We start from the raw sequence: 19860 nt of genomic DNA on the forward strand, positions 1-19860 counted from the left end.
GCCGGGGGAGCCTGTCTGCCGGTGGGCAGCTGTGCCCGGGCAGGACAGCCAGGTGCGCCGGGGCCCTGCTGCAGGTCGCCCCGTCATGACCTACGGAGTGCCCGCAGTGGGCCGAGCACTGTGCTGGGTCCTTCAAATGTTTCTCGTAACACGTCTCTCAGGAAGTATGTACTGAGCTTCTACCGTGTGTCGGGGCACTGCTGGGATTCATCTGTGAGTGAGCCGCAGACCGGGCCCGAAGAGCTTGTATTTTAGTGGAGGAGGCGGACAGGAACTGTCACGAGTGAGCGAGTGAAGCGTGTGTGCTGGTGGGGAGAGGTGCTGTGGGGGTCACGGGCAAGGAGGGGCAGTAGGAGGGGCTAGGAGGACTGGAGAAGGAGACACAGGAGAGGGCTGGTCGGGGAAGCCCACCTGGCAGTGCCCGTCAGGGGCACGAGGAGGAGGGATTTAAGCAAAGACTTGAAGGAGGAGGAAGTTTACCAAGCAGGTAGGTACCTGGAGGAGGGGCGACTCAGGCAGGGGAAGGGCACGGCAGGCCCCTTTGATGCTGAGTGGTGGGGTGGGGTGGAGGAGCTCAGTGGGTCAGGTCCCGTGTGGACCTTTGGGCCCCTGTAGGGTGTTGGGGGGTGAGCTCAGTGGGTCAGGTCCCGTGTGGACCTGTGGGCCCCTGTAGGGTGTTGGGGGGTGAGCTCAGTGGGTCAGGTCCCGTATGGACCTGTAGGCCCCTATAGGGTGTTGGGGGTGAGCTCAGTGGGACAGGTCCTGTGTGGACCTGTGGGCCCCTGTAGGGTGTTGGGGGTGAGCTCAGTGGGACAGGTCCCATGTGGACCTGTGGGCCCCTGTAGGGTGTTGGGGGGTGAGCTCAGTGGGGCAGGTCCCATGTGGACCTATGGACCCCTATAGGGTGTTGGGGGGGTGAGCTCAGTGGGGCAGGTCCCATGTGGACCTATGGACCCCTATAGGGTGTTGGGGGATGAGCTCAGTGGGGCAGGTCCCATGTGGACCTATGGACCCCTATAGGGTGTTGGGGGGTGAGCTCAGTGGGGCAGGTCCCATGTGGACCTATGGACCCCTATAGGGTGTTGGGGGGTGAGCTCAGTGGGGCAGGTCCCATGTGGACCTATGGACCCCTATAGGGTGTTGGGGGATGAGCTCAGTGGGGCAGGTCCCATGTGGACCTATGGGCCCCTATAGGGTGTTGGGGGGTGAGCTCAGTGGGGCAGGTCCCATGTGGACCTATGGACCCCTATAGGGTGTTGGGGGGTGAGCTCAGTGGGGCAGGTCCTGTGTGGACCTGTAGGCCCCTGTAGGGTGTTGGGGGGTGAGCTCAGTGGGTCAGGTCCTGTGTGGACCTGTGGGCCCCTGTAGGGTGTTGGGGGGTGAGCTCAGTGGGGCAGGTCCCATGTGGACCTATGGACCCCTATAGGGTGTTGGGGGGTGAGCTCAGTGGGGCAGGTCCCGTGTGGACCTGTGGGCCCCTATAGGGTGTTGGGGGGTGAGCTCAGTGGGTCAGGTCCTGTGTGGACCTGTAGGCCCCTGTAGGGTGTTGGGGGGTGAGCTCAGTGGGGCAGGTCCCATGTGGACCTGTGGGCCCCTATAGGGTGTTGGGGGTGAGCTCAGTGGGGCAGGTCCCGTGTGGACCTATGGGCCCCTATAGGGTGTTGGGGGGTGAGCTCAGTGGGGCAGGTCCCATGTGGACCTGTGGGCCCCTATAAGGTGTTGGGTTTGACTCAGGGAAGGGAAAGCAAGGGCAGAATTTTGAGCAGAGGATCTGTCCTAGTTGTCTGCTGCTCTGTAGCAAATAACCACACACATGGTGGCTTCAGATGCATCACTGGCTCAATACCTGCTTCCATGCTAATGCAGGCCGTTGGCAGAACCGAGTTCCCTGTGGTTCCAGGACGGAGTCCTCAGTTCCCAGCTGTAAGGTGGGGCCACTGTCACTCAGCTTCTAGAGGCCCCCTGCCATATGTCCCTTCCATCTTCAAAGCCAGCAGCAGAGAATGTCCCTTGTGTCGAGCCCCACTCACAGTTTGAACCTCTTTTGCAGGAAGACCCCAGGGCTTGTTGTTTTAAGGGCTCACTGCATAGCTAAGGCTCACTGAGCATAATCTGTTACCAGTGCCATGTGACATAACCTGACCACAGGTGACTGTCACATCCCTAGGTTATGCCCATGCTCCGGGGGAGGGGAAGCTACAGAGTGTGAGCCCAGGGGGAGGGGACCGGAGGGGCCGTGTAACACAGGATGAATGATGTCATCTGGGTTTCGGAGAATGGCTTCAGTTGTGTTGAGAGTAGACTGCTGGGCAGGGCGGAAGGCGCTGGCACTGGCCGGTAGCCAGGGAGGGGGGAGAAAGGGTTATCATGTGAGGAATGGCTGGGGACCGTGGAGAGAAGTGTTGAAGATGAGTCCAGGACTCGGGCCCGAACCCTCGGGAAAGGAGAGCTGTCATCAGTGCAGACGGGTGTGGGCGAGAGGACGGGACACCGAGTTGGAGACAGCGAGTCACTTCTGAGAAGGTGGTGTGGTGGGCGATTCCGCGGGAGTTTGGATGGAGGGGGGTGGAGAGTTGGGTCTGGGCAGGATATAGAAGCCTGGAGTTGTGGGCATTATGGCCGGCTCCGAACGGGGTGAGGGGACCACTGCAGCGCTGAGCAGTCTGGGGAGAGGAGGGGCCTCAGGGAGACCGAGCAGCGGGGTCAGGGTGCTGTGGGAGACAGCGTGGTGTCAGGGAGGCGGGTCGGCACTTGGGCAGAGGGTGCTGATGGGTCAGGCAAGATGAGGACCCAGGAGTGGCCGTTTAGAGAAAGTAGGTCACTGGGGACTCTGGCCAGAGCTGCTTTAGCGGAGTGACGCAGGCGGAGGGATATCGAGTGAATTACAGAAGAGTGAATGAGGGGAGAGAAGCTGGAGACAGCGGGCACAGCCCCCCGGTGGGCGCGCTTCCCAGGGGCGCAGAGAGATGGTGTGACAGCTGCAGAAAGAAGTGCTGTCACATTGTTTCCTTTCCTCAGTGTTGGAGCTGTAACGTGTTTTCGTTTGCGTTCAGAACAACCTAGCACATTGAAGAGCAGGAATTTGACGTAAGCGAAAGGCGTGACTTCCGGAGCGTCCTCCCTGGGCCTCATGCACGCAGGTTGAGAACGTGGCTTCAGCGGGTGATCGTCTGGGCCACAGGCGGCTGGGTAGAGATGCTGGAGTCGGTGCAAGTCTTTTCTCAGTGCGTATAGAAGTCATTATTATTTTTAAGGCTGCTTTGGTCTATTATTTTTGTGGATATAGATTTTTTTTTTAATTTCAACACACTAAAAAAAACGAACATTGTTTTATAGAGCAGTTTTATATTCATAGCAAAATTAAGCAGAAAGTACAGAGATGTCCCATGTCCCCCCTGTCCCCACATACACAGAGCCGAGCTCCCCCACTGCCAACATTCCCCTCCAGAGTGGTACCTTTGTACGGGCAGGTGGGAGTCCCCCAGGGTCCCCAGCTGATGTGAGGATTCCCTCTTGGCACTGTGCAGTGTGTGAGTTTGGACGGCTGTATGATGACATGTATCTACGCTGGCAGTCGTACAGCTGGTTGGCGTTGGAGCCTGGAGGAGTTGCGCCCCCTCTCCCCCCCCCCCCCAGCCTGGCCTGTCTGTCCGACAGTAGAGCTCAACCGCGGCAAGTGGGTCTCGCCCAAGCTACGCCCGTGCATCTGCGCAGGGAGGGCTGAGTGAGAACGGGCGCCATGCCTTCCTCCCTGTCCTCTGGCACTGGGGGCGTGACAAGGGGCAGCAGTTCTGTCTGGGGTCTTGTTGTGACGGGCACGGCTTTAGAGGGCTGGACTTGATACGTGTGACCGGCACCCTGTCCTCGGAGGAGGTTGGCACGGGGGAGAGTTGTTGTAAATAGCCCTGAATGGGCTCACCGCTGGGCCCACTGCTAAAGGGCTGCATGGGACCGTGGTGCCCGGGAGCGGGCCCGGCCTCGTGGGATCCTCTACAGGGCCCAGGCCAGAGCGGCGAGGAGGGAAGGACGTGCCGGGAGGGACCCTCCGAGGCCTGGACCGTCGTGGCGGGCTCGGGGCATCACTTCCTCAGGCCCTGGCGCCTCCAGTGGACCCCACCCTCACTCCGGCTGGCTGCCTGTGGCAACAGTTCCTTTGGCATTCCCCAGTGAGTACCACCTGGACGGCTTCCCCTGCCCGGGACCAGGCCAGCACAGTGGGGGCTCACTCAGGGACACCTCCCTGCTTGTGTGACAGCCTGCACCCACACCTGTTTGTGTAAAGCTTAGCCACTGCCAGGAGGGTCCTTTCCAGGCCCCGTGTGAGGACCAGCTGCCCAGGCCTGTGTGCTCTGGCAGCTCATATTCACACAGGAGGCACATGGGAGGGGCTGGGAGGGGAGCTGTGTGTGTCGCTGCGGCTGCCCAGGGGCTGTAGCTTTGGTAGTTCTCCTGGTGGGTCCCAGCTCTTTTTTTTTTTTTTTTGCATTTTTTCTGAAGCTGGAAACGGGGAGAGACAGTCAGACAGACTCCCGCATGCGCCCGACCGGGATCCACCCGGCACGCCCACCAGGGGCGATGCTCTGCCCATCAGGGGGCGATGCTCTGCCCCTCCAGGGCGTTGCTGTGCTGCGACCAGAGCCACTCTAGCGCCTGGGGCAGAGACCAAGGAGCCATCCCCAGCGCCCGGGCCATCTTTGCTCCAATGGAGCCTCCGCTGCGGGAGGGGAAGAGAGAGACAGAGAGGAAGGAGAGGGGGAGGGGTGGAGAAGCAGATGGGCGCTTCTCCTGTGTGCCCTGGCCGGGAATCGAACCCGGGACTCCTGCATGCCAGGCCGACGCTCTACCACTGAGCCAACCGGCCAGGGCCTCTTTTTTTTTTTTTTTTAAGTGAGCAGAGAGGAAACAGATTTCACATATGTCCTTACTGGGATCCACCTGGTAAACCCTGTCTTGGGTCACTGCTTGGATCAACTGAGCTATTTTTAGTACCCGAGGCCTATGGTTGTACCAGCCGAGCCATCCTCAGGGCCCAGGGCCATGCTTGAACCAATCGCGCTACTGGCTGTGGGAAAGGAAGAGAGAGAAGAGGAAAGGGAGGGGAAGAGAAGCAGATGGACGCTTCTCCTGTGCGCCCTGACTGGGAATAAAATCCGGGACATCCAGACGCCGGGCCGACACTATCCACTGAGCCAATGCTTCAGGGCGATACTCTAACCAACCGAACTATCTGGCCAGAGCTGCTCTGGGTCCTTGGTGCCTCCCCTGCTGCAGCCCTGCCCTGCACGTGGGTCAGGACTGGAGCCCCCTCGGGGACGTTGTGGGGTCTGCATAGGGAAAGCCCTGCCCGAGCAGGGACGTGGCAGCCGCTGCCGGTCCCCGCTGTGTGGGCGCAGCGGCAGTGGGGTGTGGGGAGGGGCTGTAGAAGCCCAGGGAAGCCCTCACAGCGGCAGTGGGGTGTGGGGAGGGGCTGTAGAAGCCCAGGGAAGCCCTCACAGCGGCAGTGGGGTGTGGGGAGGGGCTGTAGAAGCCCAGGGAAGCCCTCACAGCAGCAGTGGGGTGTGGGGAAGGGCTGTAGAAGCCCAGGGAAGCCCTCACAGCTGCAGTGGGGTGTGGGGAAGGGCTGTAGAAGCCCAGGGAAGCCCTCATAGCGGCAGTGGGGTGTGGGGAGGGGCTGTAGAAGCCCCAGGGAAGCCCTCACAGCGGCAGTGGGGTGTGGGGAAGGGCTGTAGAAGCCCAGGGAAGCCCTCACAGCGGCAGTGGGGTGTGGGGAAGGGCTGTAGAAGCCCAGGGAAGCCCTCACAGCGGCAGTGGGGTGTGGGGAGGGGCTGTAGAAGCCCCAGGGAAGCCCTCACAGCAGCAGTGGGGTGTGGGGAGGGGCTGTAGAAGCCCCAGGGAAGCCCTCACAGCGGCAGTGGGGTGTGGGGAGGGGCTGTAGAAGCCCCAGGGAAGCCCTCACAGCGGCAGTGGGGTGTGGGGAGGGGCTGTAGAAGCCCAGGGAAGCCCTCACAGCTGTAGTGGGGTGTGGGGAAGGGCTGTAGAAGCCCCAGGGAAGCCCTCACAGTGGCAGTGGGGTGTGGGGAAGGGCTGTAGAAGCCCAGGGAAGCCCTCACAGCTGCAGTGGGGTGTGGGGAGGGGCTGTAGAAGCCCAGGGAAGCCCTCACAGCAGCAGTGGGGTGTGGGGAGGGGCTGTAGAAGCCCCAGGGAAGCCCTCATAGCAGCAGTGGGGTGTGGGGAAGGGCTGTAGAAGCCCCAGGGAAGCCCTCACAGCAGCAGTGGGGTGTGGGGAAGGGCTGTAGAAGCCCCAGGGAAGCCCTCACAGCGGCAGTGGGGTGTGGGGAAGGGCTGTAGAAGCCCAGGGAAGCCCTCACAGCGGCAGTGGGGTGTGGGGAAGGGCTGTAGAAGCCCCAGGGAAGCCCTCACAGCGGCAGTGGGGTGTGGGGAAGGGCTGTAGAAGCCCAGGGAAGCCCTCACAGCGGCAGTGGGGTGTGGGGAGGGGCTGTAGAAGCCCCAGGGAAGCCCTCACAGCGGCAGTGGGGTGTGGGGAAGGGCTGTAGAAGCCCAGGGAAGCCCTCACAGCGGCAGTGGGGTGTGGGGAAGGGCTGTAGAAGCCCAGGGAAGCCCTCACAGCGGCAGTGGGGTGTGGGGAGGGGCTGTAGAAGCCCCAGGGAAGCCCTCACAGCGGCAGTGGGGTGTGGGGAAGGGCTGTAGAAGCCCAGGGAAGCCCTCACAGCGGCAGTGGGGTGTGGGGAAGGGCTGTAGAAGCCCCAGGGAAGCCCTCACAGCGGCAGTGGGGTGTGGGGAAGGGCTGTAGAAGCCCAGGGAAGCCCTCACAGCGGCAGTGGGGTGTGGGGAGGGGCTGTAGAAGCCCCAGGGAAGCCCTCACAGCGGCAGTGGGGTGTGGGGAAGGGCTGTAGAAGCCCAGGGAAGCCCTCACAGCGGCAGTGGGGTGTGGGGAGGGGCTGTAGAAGCCCCAGGGAAGCCCTCACAGCGGCAGTGGGGTGTGGGGAAGGGCTGTAGAAGCCCAGGGAAGCCCTCACAGCGGCAGTGGGGTGTGGGGAAGGGCTGTAGAAGCCCAGGGAAGCCCTCACAGCGGCAGTGGGGTGTGGGGAGGGGCTGTAGAAGCCCAGGGAAGCCCTCACAGCGGCAGTGGGGTGTGGGGAGGGGCTGTAGAAGCCCAGGGAAGCCCTCACAGCGGCAGTGGGGTGTGGGGAGGGGCTGTAGAAGCCCCAGGGAAGCCCTCACAGCGGCAGTGGGGTGTGGGGAAGGGCTGTAGAAGCCCAGGGAAGCCCTCACAGCGGCAGTGGGGTGTGGGGAGGGGCTGTAGAAGCCCCAGGGAAGCCCTCACAGCGGCAGTGGGGTGTGGGGAAGGGCTGTAGAAGCCCAGGGAAGCCCTCACAGCGGCAGTGGGGTGTGGGGAAGGGCTGTAGAAGCCCAGGGAAGCCCTCACAGCGGCAGTGGGGTGTGGGGAAGGGCTGTAGAAGCCCCAGGGAAGCCCTCACAGCTGCAGTGGGGTGTGGGGAAGGGCTGTAGAAGCCCAGGGAAGCCCTCACAGCAGCAGCGGGACTTGTCCTGGCTCTGCCGCCGACTCTGCACCTGCGGCAGGTCTCTCTGCACTCCCTGTTCGCACGTGCTCCCTGCAGAGTGGCCAGGCGGCCTCCGTGGGAACCTGCCTGTGTCTCACCTGGCCTCCCATAGGCTCTGTGACCCCTTCCTGGCTCAGGGTCCATTGCCGCCCTCACCGCCACACACACTCTAAATGAGAAGAACCCACCAAAGACCCCCAGGACAGAATGGAGGGCTCCCCTTGCAGTGGCTCCACGGCTTCCAACTCATGCCGTTGCTATGGCAGCTGCCATCACACGATGGGTCCCCCCAGCCTGGTGCCCCTCGAGGGACTGTGTCTCACTCATCCCGTGCTGGGACCTAGCTGGGATTCAGTAAATAGTTAAATTCAGATGTCAGTCAGTTCCCCGGTGACCTGTACCCAGGACCAGGGGCCGGCGATGCAGAGACAGCAAGCCCTTCCCCCAAATATATAAAAGGTACCTGATGGCCTTGGGGCTTGCAGTGGCCGGGGCTTTAAGTGCTGGGACAGGTAAAAGCGGGGTATTGGGGAGGAGTGAGGAAGCTGGAGGAGGCTCCACTTTCTGTAGATGGTCAGGGGGGACGTCTGAGCAGAGGTGTGAGCGAGTGAGCGGAGAGCGGAGAGTTCTGATGGGATCAGCGCAGCACGGCGGTTCTGGGGCTGGGGGCGCCTGCCTTGCTCTCCCACAGTCTGCCGGCCTCCACTGACCTGTGCCCGTGGCCCCGGCCCCGCGGCAGGCCCTGCACACAGCAGCAGTCAGGCTCTGTAGTTGTCTGAGGTCTGAGGTGGGGGCACTCAGTGGATAGAGTGTTGGCCTGGCCTGTGGATGTCCCGAGTCTAGACCTGTGCCGTCCAGGGTATTAGCCACTAAGCACACGTAGGTATTTAAATTTCATTAGAATGGAAAGTGTGGTCCCTCGGTCACACTAGCTGCATTCTAGCACTCAGTGGCCACAGGCGGCCAGTGGCTGCCCAGCTCAGATTTGTACATTTCCATTACCGCCGGAGTTCTGTTGTTCGGCGCTTAAATGACAGCCTGTGACTTTATTTTTAATCTGCCCCTCTCTGATGTATAGAAGCAGCGCATGGTGGCTGAGAAGCAAATGCCCCTATGAGGTGTGTGAGCCAAGGGAAGGTTGCAGAGGAAACCGGCCGGGGCCCTGGGCGGGCAGGGAGGGGGCAGGAATGGAGGCAAGGTGGCCTCTGGTAAGGCAGGTGGAGTGGACAGGCCTGACCCGCTTTCTCCTCTGGGGCTGGGGCAGCGGCTGCCTTGCTGAGAATGCCACATGAAGTCCCGTGGGACCCTGCCGGGAAACTCAAGCATGTCTGCGTATCCGGGGTTGTTGAGTACAGTGGAGGGGGAAGGGCCTGCACCTCCCAGAGGTGCGTTCTGGAGGCGTCCAGTGTGGGGACAAAGGACTTGTGGACGTTCAGAGTATACCTGTAGCGTCAAGATGTGACTCTGTTCTGCCCTCTGGGCTGGGCGGAGGGGCTGCCCACTTTATTTTCCTGAGACCTGGCTCCTTACGTCTGAAACGGTGACAGCGGGCAGGGCCTGTGGTATGCCCGGCCCTGTGGTCGACTCTGCACCCTCACTGGACTGTTAGGGCTCGCCGCCCGGCTTGGGGTTGACGGAGTGAGTGACTTACTGAATGAATGCTCTTCAGTGCCGGAGAGATGCAGCAGAAAAGGGAAAGCAGAGAAAGGAAGGATTTGATCAGTCCTGAGGGCTGAACTGCGTGGATTCTTCTGCGTTAAGGACGCCTTGATTAAAAGCAGGCCTGTTGGGCAGATAAAGTGTATTATGCTCACTTTGTTAAAAATGACACAAGGAGGCCGTCACCCAGGTGATATTAATGTGTGTTGAGAATATTTGTAGCCTGGGGCTTGGTTTTGGGATTAAGCATTTCCCACCCTTTTTGATGTGGGGCGGTACAATCCAATCATGCCTCAGAGAAGTGACTTTGTATTAGAGACTTCCCTATTTTGTATATTGGATTAGAGGTTGTGAAGCTACAATATAAAATAGGGTCGGAGCGGGAGTTGGTCCTCTTGGTTCCTGGGATTATCATTAGAAGAGAGAGCAGAGGAGAGCAGAGAAAGGCCACGTGGAGGAGGCCAGGAGAAGCAGCCAAGATGGTGGAGTGCTGAGTGAGATGCCAGTTTGCGAAGAGTTTGTATCTGGGATAAGGAAGGAGATGGGGAACAGAGGAGAATAAGTCTGGTGAGCTAGAAACCTTTGATTCTAGGAAACTCGGATAAGTCAGTGGCTTTGTGAGCACTGAATGTGACTGGGTTTTGGAGCCCAGTGTGTGTTTTTGCTTGCCCGCCGGGTGCAAGCTAGGATTAAAGACTATGGCCCACCAGTTTGTGGCTCTGTAGAGCCAGGAGCCACGGCCAGGGCCACCATCAGAGCAGCCCGGCCCATGCAGGTTCGCATTGGATTCGGACAGTCGGCAAAGAAACAACGGAGCCAAAAGCTGATGGGCCATAGTCTTTAATCCTAGCTTGCACCCGGCGGGCAAGTAAAAATACACACTGGGCTCCAAAACCCAATCACATTCAGTGCTCACAAAGCTACTGATTTATCCGAGTTTCCTAGAATCAAAGGTTTCTAGCTTACCAGACTTATTCTCCTCAATTCCCCATCTCCTTCCTTATCCCAGATACAAACTCAGCACAAACTGGCCTCTCACTCAACACTCCGCCATCTTAGCTGCTTCTCCTGGCCTCCTCCGCGTGGCCTTTCTCTGCTCTCTGCTCTCTGCTGTCTCCTCTAATGATAATCTCAGGAACCAAGAGCCCAAGCTCTCGCTCAGTCCCCATTTTATAGTGTAGAAATCCAAACTCTTAATCCAATATACAAAATAGGGAAGTCTCTAATACAAAGTCACTTTCTGAGGCATGATAGGATTGTACCGCCCTACATCAAAAAGGGTGGGAAAGGCTTAATCCCAAAACCAAGCCCCAGGCTACAAGGATTCTCAGCACACATTAATATCACCTGGGTGACGGCCTCCTCGTGGGCAGCGTAATCTTTAACAAAGTGAGCATAATACATTTTATCTGCCCAACAGGCTCCGTTGTTTCTTTACCGACTGTCCGAATCCAATGCGAACCTGCATGTGAATGGCCACGATGGTGGCTCCTGGCTTTACAAGGCCCCAGGTGGTTTTTCTGTGGTCTGGCCTGTTCTCCGTGCGCTGTGCTCGTGTTGAACGAAAGGGAGCAGGAATTGTTCTGTATCCCAGTGGGGCTGGACGATCCGCTTCCTTCCCCTGGGTGGGTCCGGAAACTTCTCTGATCTAGGAAAGAAGCTTTGAAGCCCAGCCGCCCATCCCGTGGGTGCCTTTCTCCTCAGGTGGGGCTTTCACTGCGGAATCGGGGACATTTAGGAGTGGCGTGAGCAGAACCAGGAAAGAACTCCGTGTTTATGTCCGTGTCCTGCTCACCAGCCGGATGGAGCTCCTGATAAACCTCAGGGGCTTCATTAATGTCTCTGCAGCCTCTACGCCCTGGCTTCTGGAGGGTGTCCACGTCCTTAGAAATGTCACAACTGTGCCTGACCAGGCAGTGGCGCAGTGGATAGAGGGCTGGGTTGTGAAGGACCCAGGCTTATTTTTATTTATTTTATTTTATTTTATTTTTTGTATTTTTCTTAAGTTGGAAACAGGGGGGCAGTCAGACAGACTCCCGCATGCGCCCGACCGGGATCCACCCAGCATGCCCACCAGGGGGCAATGCTCTGCCCATCTGAGGCGTTGCTCTGCCACAATCAGAGCCATTCTAGCACCTGAGGCAGAGGCCACAGAGCCGATCTCAGTGCCCGGGCAAGCTTTGCTCCAATGGAGCCTTGGCTGTGGGAGGGGAAGAGAGAGACAGAGAGGAAGTAGAGGGGGAGGGGTGGAGAAGCAGATGGGAGCCTCTCCTGTGTGCCCTGGCTGGGAATCGAACCCGGGACTCCTGCATGCCAGGCCGACGCTCCACCACTGAGCCAACCAGCCAGGGCCAGGACCCAGGTTTAAAACTCTGAGGTCACCAGCTTGAGTGCGGGCCCAGCAGCTTGAGTGTGGGGTCACTGGCTTGAGCAAGGGGTTACTTGCTCTGCTATAGCCCCCCAGTCAAGGCACATATGAGAAAGCAATCAATGAACAACTGAGTTGCCACAATGAAGAATTGATGCTTCTCATCTCTCTCCCTTCCTGCCTGTTTGTCCCTGTCTGTCCCTCTCTCTGTTTCTGTCACCAAAAAAGAAAGAAAGAGAAAGAAAAAGAAAAGAAAGAAAAGAAAAGATCACAGCTTAGAACAGGTCACTGTGAGGAGTGGGGGAGGGAGAATGTGTCTGTTCTCTAGGGTTCCCTTGGCTTTCCGAGTTTCAGAACACCCCGGTGCTGGCTCTGCCGGAAGTCACACTGACTTCGTGGGAACTCCCGGATCCCCGAGGCCGGTGCCTTGCCCTTCCAGTCTGCCTTGGCCCTGCCCTTGGTGGGGTTCGGGCCGCCCGGAGGGCTGGTTCAGTGTGACGTGCAGGTGTTTTGTGGGCACATAGGCGTTGGTGGGGTTTTGAGAAACCCACAGACAAGCCCACTCCTGCAAAGCAGCTCTAGAGCCACCAGCTCCTTCCTACTAGTAAATTAACTTCCTTTGCTCTGGTGGGTAGAAAATCTGTCCTACTGAAAGTCTGTTCATGGGATAACACAGTTTAAACTCTCTTATCCTGTTTTCTACTTTGCGTGTAGTGCCTGTTGTAAAATGTTCCCACCTTTTGTTTGCAGAGCACAGAATCTCTGGTGTAGCTAACATTGAATTCATTAGTGCCTCCTGTAATTTTGTGTGCACACGTATCAGTCTCCATGGTCATGCCAGTGAGTTCCTGTTTATGTTAAGTGAGCTCGGTTTGTAACTGAGAGTTGTTTCAGTTCCCGTTTTACTGATTCTTTGTTGTGAATAGTTGTGGTTTCTGTCAGGATTCCTGTAAGGTTCCGTATATGGGAGACTGATGAGTCATCCAGATTTGCCTAATAGCCATTTTGGTCCCCACTATAGTCCAGTTTTCTTGTTGTTTCCACTTTGCTTTCAGCCAGAAGCTTTTCTTTCTTTTTTTAGAGAGAAAGAGAGAGACAGACAGACAGACAGGGAGAAAGATGAAAAGCATCAACTCATATTTGCAGCACTTTAGTTGTTCATTGATTGCTTCCTCGTACATGCCTTGATGGGGGTGGGGGGAGGCTCCTGCTGAGCCAGTGACCCCTTGCTCAAGCCAGTGACCTTGGGCTTCAAGTCAGCAACCTTTGGGCTCAAGCCAGTGACCATGGGGTCATGTCTATGGTGAACCCGCGCTCAAGCCAGATGAGCCCACCCTCAATCTGACGACCTCAGGGTTTCGATCCTGGGTCCTCAGCGTCCTGGGCTGACGCTCTACTCTACTGCACCACCGCCTGGTCGGGCGGGGCTTTTCAAATCCTGTCTCCGTGCACAGGGTGTCTGTCACAGGGAGTAGTCAATGTTGCAGGAGTTTGAAAATGAGGATTTAAGTCCTAATAGCTGTTAGGTTTCAGATTTGCCTGTCAAACACATTTCCTACCAGGAGGGGAGATTCAGGGAAAGAGGTCAAGGGGATGTGGGCTCTGTCCCGGAATCCACTCCTGCAGAGATGGGAGGGAGCCCAGCTGGAGGGAGAGGGAGAGGGCGAGGGCTGGTCAGACAGGGAGCAGCACTTCCTGGGTCAGCCCTCGCCCGGGTGAGCGGCTGCTCTTCACTCACAGTGCTTGTGCCTGGAATGCACCGGTTCCGTTCCTTTCCAAAGTCCCTTTGAGAGCAGTTATCTTTAAAACAGCAGAACTCGGGTGGTGGTCCTAGTTGGGGGGGAAAATGGGAATGAACATGTGTTTATTTAGGTGAGGCCAGCCGCTGTGACAGACCTGGGGCGGATGAATGTCCCGGACACGGAGGGACGCTGGTCCCCAGCTCTGGCCGTCCCCGAGTTCAGCCTCCCGCTCTGGCGGTTCCAGCTCGAGGGCTCTGGGCTCCTCTCGTGTCGAGCCAAGAGGGGGACAGGACCCGGAGCTGTCTGGTGTGGGGGTGTGGGGGTGTGGGGGTGTGGGGGCCAGGCTGTCCCGGGAGCCCACGTCCCCACGCCTGCGATCCGCTGGCCCGAACTCGGCCGTGTGGTGGCATCGCCTGCTTGGCAGGGAGACCGGAGCGGGACCAGTGCCTAGGGCAGCGCAGGAGGGGTCGGAGGAGAGCTGGGAGCCCTGGCCATGTTTTGGGGTCATTTTTCTGGATTTCCTCCCCTTTCCCTTCTCAACTTCTTCCTAAGAATTAAATCCCTGGAGCCGATAAGCTGAATGCTTTGTCATTCTGTTGCCTAACTGGCCGTTCTCCCCACCTGCCAGTTCTCCCCAGACTGCTGGGTGTGGTGGAAGGAGCACTGCGGGCCCGGCCCCTGCCTGCCTCTCGGGACCCCAGCTCGGGTCTGTGCTGCAGCTGCGAACACTGAGCCGTTCCGGAGTTCCGAGTCATCCTTCAGGACTGAGCTGAAGGGACGCCTCCTCTAGGAAGCCTTCTCGGGTCACCCCACCCCTCCCAGAGTCCTTGTTTGGATCCCGCAGTTCCTGCACTGCTTTTGTGACAGCACCCACACCCTCGCCAACCCTGTGGGAGAAGACTGTCCCTGCAGTCGGGTCTCCCTCACTGGGTGACACAGCTGTGTAGGGGTCAGGTTGCACGTGTGGCCCCCACACCTGTGCTGTCTGCAAAGCTGACATGCTCTTCTGAGACTTTTTTTTTAAACGATGAACCTTTCTTTTCTTTGTTACCTGTTTTCTTTAAGGTTCTCTTTGTTTAAATACGCACAGGAAAATGTTGGCATTTTCATAGTCATCATTCTGTTTTTTCCCTTTCCACTTCTACACCTACTAGTGATTTCTTTTCCTTTTTACTCTTTTTCCTCACAGACTTTCTGTGAATCTTTAACATAAAAATGCATAGTGTTTCTCTAGTTGGGTACCTTGCTTCTTTGCTTACAGAAAACAGTTCCCTGCATAATTAAACATGTGTACACGTACGGAGGTCTTTGTGGTGTTGCGTCCTGTGAATCATTTACTCGCCTCATGACAAGGAAGTGGTTTTGTTCTGCTTGATGAAACGACCGTGTGCACGTCACTGGGGTGTCGTGTCCACTGCGGGCGGCTTCCTGGGCAGGATCCCGGAAGTGCTGCCCGCTTCTCGGCCACAGTCCCAGCCCCCAGGCAGCCCTCGCCCGAGGGGCGGCCGGGAGCCCCCAGGAGCCCTCTGCTCGTGCTGGCGTCCCGGCAGCGAAAGCCCAGCCTCCGTCCGTCTCAGGAACGAGGACACTTAGCGAGGGCTGAGGGCTTCTAGAATTTGTCATAACTCTGGCTCTCAGGACCCACTCACTCACCCTGCCCTGCCTTTGCCTGAGATGCCCTCTCTCCTCCGCCCTGTGCGCCCCGTCGGAGTGCTGCGCATCTTTAAGGCCCAGCACAGCTGACACCTCTTCTGTGAAGCCTTCCGGGCATCCCCAGGGCCGAGGCGGCCGCCCCTGAACATGCCGCTGTCTGTTCCTGCCCTCTCCCGCTGCCTCGCGTTGGTCCAGCCGAGTGCAGTTTCGTTTTGCATGTCTGGATCCTGCTGTGAGCCCCTCAAGGACAGAGCCTGGGTCTTAGTCGTCCCTGAGACCCAACTCAGTGCCCAGCGAGTGCTCTTGAGTGGCCCTGGAACACTGGCAGAGCGTGGCTCGGCTCTGCCCGCCTGTGCAGCAGTGTGGCCCCTCGTTCCTGGAGCTGCACGGGAGAGGGGTCTGTTTTCATCCACGGGGGCAGGGCTCTGGGCCTGCTCTGGGCGAGGCGTCTCCCGTCTCCCGTCGGGGAGGGAAGGACAAGGGCCTGCGGGATTCTGGGGGCCCGGCCCGGATTTGCTGCAGTGTGTGGGGGGGACCCTGGGCTGAGCTCTGGTTGCCGCCTAGGGTAGCAGTCAGTGGAGACAGGAGGTGGGAATGCCAGGGAAGTGTGCCTGACCAGGCAGGTGTGCACTGTGTTGTTTCGCTTTAGTGAGTGGAATTGTTAAGGGTAGTCTAAAGTAAAATCTCAGGTTGTAATCCATCGTGCGCAGAGACTGCTGGTGTGGGGCTCATCTTCCATCCACAGGGGTCAGAGCATCAGTCAAAGAAGTGAGGGAGCCTGGCCAGGCGGTGACGCAGTGGATAGAGCGTTGGACAGGGACGCGGAGGACCCAGGTTTGAAACCCTGAAGTCGCCAGCTTGAGCAAGGGGTCATTCGCTGGGCTGGAGCCCCCAGGTCAAGGCACATATGAGAAAGCAATCAATGAACAACTAAGGTGCCGCAACAAAGAATTGATGCTTCTCATCTCTCTCCTTTCTTGTCTGTCTGTCCCTCTCTCTGTCTCTCTTTGTCACACAAAAAAACTAAACCAAAAAAAAAAAAAAAAAAAAAAAGGAAGGAACACAGGAAGGGAAGCATTTATTAGTTCAGGACGAAGTTCTCAGTCCTAGCTGCACGGAAGAGTTGTCCAGGAAACTTAAATAAATACGTTGATGTCTAGGCCTCATCCTCAGAGATCAGTATTCTTTTGTTTGGGGCAGGACCAGGACATTAGGATTTTTTTTTTTAAAGTTCCTAGTGATTCTAGGTTGCAGCCAGGATTGGTGAGAACCACAAATGGGGAGGTATGGACTTAAGTCCAAGTCCAAGCCCGTCAGTTGACCGTGCAACCTTGGGTGAGGTTATATCTGAATTTCCCAGATGGGGCAATTCATATGCAAATACCTTGAGGTTGGGGACCTGTGTCTCTGGTCGCCAATGACTCTGTTCCCGTCCTTGGCACAGTGCCTGCCTAGGACCTCGTCTGTGCGCAGACTGTGTGTGTGAAAAGATAGAAAGAGCGTGTGCGTGGCATTAAGATTAAATGGGGTGAGATGCTTGGCCCTGTGTAATGAGTAAACCGCCCATTGCTCTGTTAATGAGCACACGTGACAGTACTAACCTGGTGCCTGAGTGGTGGCCGCCTTTGGCAGAGGAGAGAGCTGAGAGGTTTGTTTTCTCACCCGAAGTGAGGCAGCTTGTTCTTTTTTTTTTTTTTTTTCTTTTCTTTTCTTTTCTTTCATTTTTCCGAAGCTGGAAACAGGGAGAGACAGTCAGACAGACTCCCGCATGCGCCCGACCGGGATCCACCCGGCACGCCCACCAGGGGGCGACGCTCTGCCCACCAGGGGGCGATGCTCTGCCCATCCTGGGCGTCGCCATGTTGCGACCAGAGCCACTCTAGCGCCTGAGGCAGAGGCCACAGAGCCATCCCCAGCGCCCGGGCCATCTTTGCTCCAATGGAGCCTCGGCTGCGGGAGGGGAAGAGAGAGACAGAGAGGAAAGCACGGCGGAGGGGTGGAGAAGCAAATGGGCGCTTCTCCTGTGTGCCCTGGCCAGGAATCGAACCCGGGTCCTCCGCACGCTAGGCCGACGCTCGAGGCAGCTTGTTCTGAAGCTGGGATTCGAGCCCAGGCCTGCCTGACGCTGACTCCGGTGCGTGCAGTCTTTGCGCCTCAGATCACTTCCCGTAAGGTTCCTGAAGCGGAACCAGGAGGCACTCATCTCTCCTGTCAGTGGTGGTCGGGAGCCCCAGGCCCCATCGCGCTTGTGATGCGTACGCACTGTCCACCGGCAACGCTTCTGCCCTCTTCTTAGCGTCCAGTTGGAGATGAGGAAGTCTGGATTTTTCCTTAGTAGAGTGACATACTAAATGACACGGGCACCTTCTCCCTGCCTTCCTTCTCCTTGTGAAACCTGAGCGGGTGCGTCCCTGGTTGGCTTCCTCCTCCTGAATTTACGTGTTGGGAGTGTGTGAAGGAGGCTTCGGGGAGGCTGTGACACAGAGCTCTGGGTCTCGTTCTGGACTCTGACTTATCAGTGGAGACACATAGGCCCGGGTGTGCTTCAGGGTCAGTTAATGAGTGACCCGTCAGCGCAGTGCTGTCCGGCGGGTTTCCTGCCAGGCCTTGGGGACACAAAGACCAAGTAGGACACCACCCCCTCCGTAGAGTGGGAGGAGATGCGGAAATAACTAAGGTGCAGGCCCTGGCGCTCTGTCAAAGATGCGTGTCCAGTGCCCTGGGGCATGAGGGCCGGCGGCTGGGAAAGCTCCAGAGAGCGGTGTGAGCTGAGCTCGTGTTTCCCGAGGTGTGTGCAGTGTGTACTGGACGTGTACAGCGCGAGCACACACGTGGGCGTAGGACTGTCACGGGACCCCTGCCCGAGAAGTCTCCCTTCCCGAGGTGTGTGCAGTGTGTACTGGACGTGTGCAGCGCGAGCACACACACACGTGGGCGTAGGATTGTCACGGGACCCCTGCCTGAGAAGTCTCCCTTCCCGAGGTGTGTGCAGTGTGTACTGGACGTGTGCAGTGTGAGCACACACACGTGGGCCGGTAGGACTGTCACGGGACCCCTGCCCGAGAAGTCTCCCTTCCCGAGGTGTGTGCAGTGTGTACTGGACGTGTGCAGCGCGAGCACACACACGTGGGCCGGTAGGATTGTCACGGGACCCCTGCTGAGAAGTCTCCCTTCCCGAGGTGTGTGCAGTGTGTACTGGACGTGTGCAGCGCGAGCACACACACGTGGGCGTAGGACTGTCACGGGACCCCTGCCCGAGAAGTCTCCCTTCCCGAGGTGTGTGCAGTGTGTACTGGACGTGTGCAGCGCGAGCACACACACACGTGGGCCGGTAGGACTGTCACGGACCCCTGCCCGAGAAGTCTCCCTTCCCGAGGTGTGTGCAGTGTGTACTGGACGTGTGCAGCGCGAGCACACACACGTGGGCGTAGGACTGTCACGGGACCCCTGCCCGAGAAGTCTCCCTTCCCTGTCAGGACCTGCTCCCCCAGGGTCCCCCCTGTTCTGCCTGCTCTTACCACAGATCAGGTTGCTTTGCCTGGTTTTTGTTGTTGTTTTTGTTTTTTGAGAGAGACTGATAGAGAGATAGAGAGAGAGGAACATTGAGCTGCCCCTGTATGTGCCCTGAGCGGGGAATCAAACCAGCAACCTCCACATTCCAGGACAACGCTCCAACCAACCAAGCAAGCTGTCTGGCCAGGGCTTAATTTTTATTGATTTTTAGAGAGACAGAGAGAGGAAGGGAGAGAGAGAGGAGGGGGAAGGGAAGCATGTTGTTTCATTCATTTGTGCATTTTTTGGTTGCTTTCCATGTGTGCCCTGACTGGGGATCGAACCCACAACCTTGTTGTTTCTGGACCATGCTCTTAACCAACTGAGCTAACCGGCCAGGGCAGTTCTGCTTTTTTTTTTTTTTTTTTTTTTTTTAGCTAGCTGGAGTCATGCAGCCTATCCTTTGGTGTCTGGCTGTCTGCTCAGCGTGGCCCGAGGTCCCCCCAGGCTGTTCACGGCTGGTGGCAGTAGTCATTCCCTTCCTGCTGTTTGGCTCTCCGGTGCACAGGCAGACCCCGGTTCCCTGCGAGGGTCCCTCAAGTCGCTGTCTGTGGGATGTGGAGGGGGTGCAGGCAGACCTCCGGGGGTTTCCCTGCGAGGGTCCCTCGAGTCGCCGTCTGTGGGATGTGGAGGGGGTGCAGGCAGACCCCGGTTCCCTGCGAGGGTCCCTCGAGTCGCTGTCTGTGGGATGTGGAGGGGGTGCAGGCAGACCCCGGTTCCCTGCGAGGGTCCCTCGAGTCGCTGTCTGTGGGATGTGGAGGGGGTGCAGGCAGACCCCGGTTCCCTGCGAGGGTCCCTCGATTCGCCGTCTGTGGCATGTGGAGGGGGTGCAGGCAGACCCCGGTTCCCTGCGAGGGTCCCTCGAGTCGCCGTCTGTGGGATGTGGAGGGGGTGCAGGCAGACCCCGGTTCCCTGCGAGGGTCCCTCGAGTCGCTGTCTGTGGGATGTGGAGGGGGTGCAGGCAGACCCCGGTTCCCTGCGAGGGTCCCTCGAGTCGCCGTCTGTGGGATGTGGAGGGGGTGCAGGCAGACCCCGGTTCCCTGCGAGGGTCCCTCGAGTTGCCATCTGTGGGATGTGGAGGGGGTGCAGGCAGACCCCGGTTCCCTGCGAGGGTCCCTCGAGTCGCTGTCTGTGGGATGTGGAGGGGGTGCTGGCGCTCAGGTTCTTGCCCTCGTCTCTCGCTGTGTGTGCGCCCTGGGTGTCCTCGCCGAGTCTGCTGTCGTGGACGCTGCGCAACCGGTTCCCAGGGCGCCTGTTCGTCCTTCTGCATTCTGGGCCTCCGTCCCCTCAGAACGTGGCACTG

The 19860-nt window shown here is 58.4% G+C and overlaps 1 protein-coding gene across 3 annotated transcripts in view; it reads left to right on the top strand.

Moving 5' to 3' along the window:
* TBC1D14 (TBC1 domain family member 14) overlaps positions 1-19860 on the top strand; it is a 116873-nt gene that overhangs the window by 19357 nt on the left and 77656 nt on the right. The window lies entirely within an intron of this gene.

The sequence above is a fragment of the Saccopteryx bilineata genome, chromosome 5 (genome assembly GCF_036850765.1).
Source record: "Saccopteryx bilineata isolate mSacBil1 chromosome 5, mSacBil1_pri_phased_curated, whole genome shotgun sequence".
NCBI classification, from domain to species: domain Eukaryota; kingdom Metazoa; phylum Chordata; class Mammalia; order Chiroptera; family Emballonuridae; genus Saccopteryx; species Saccopteryx bilineata.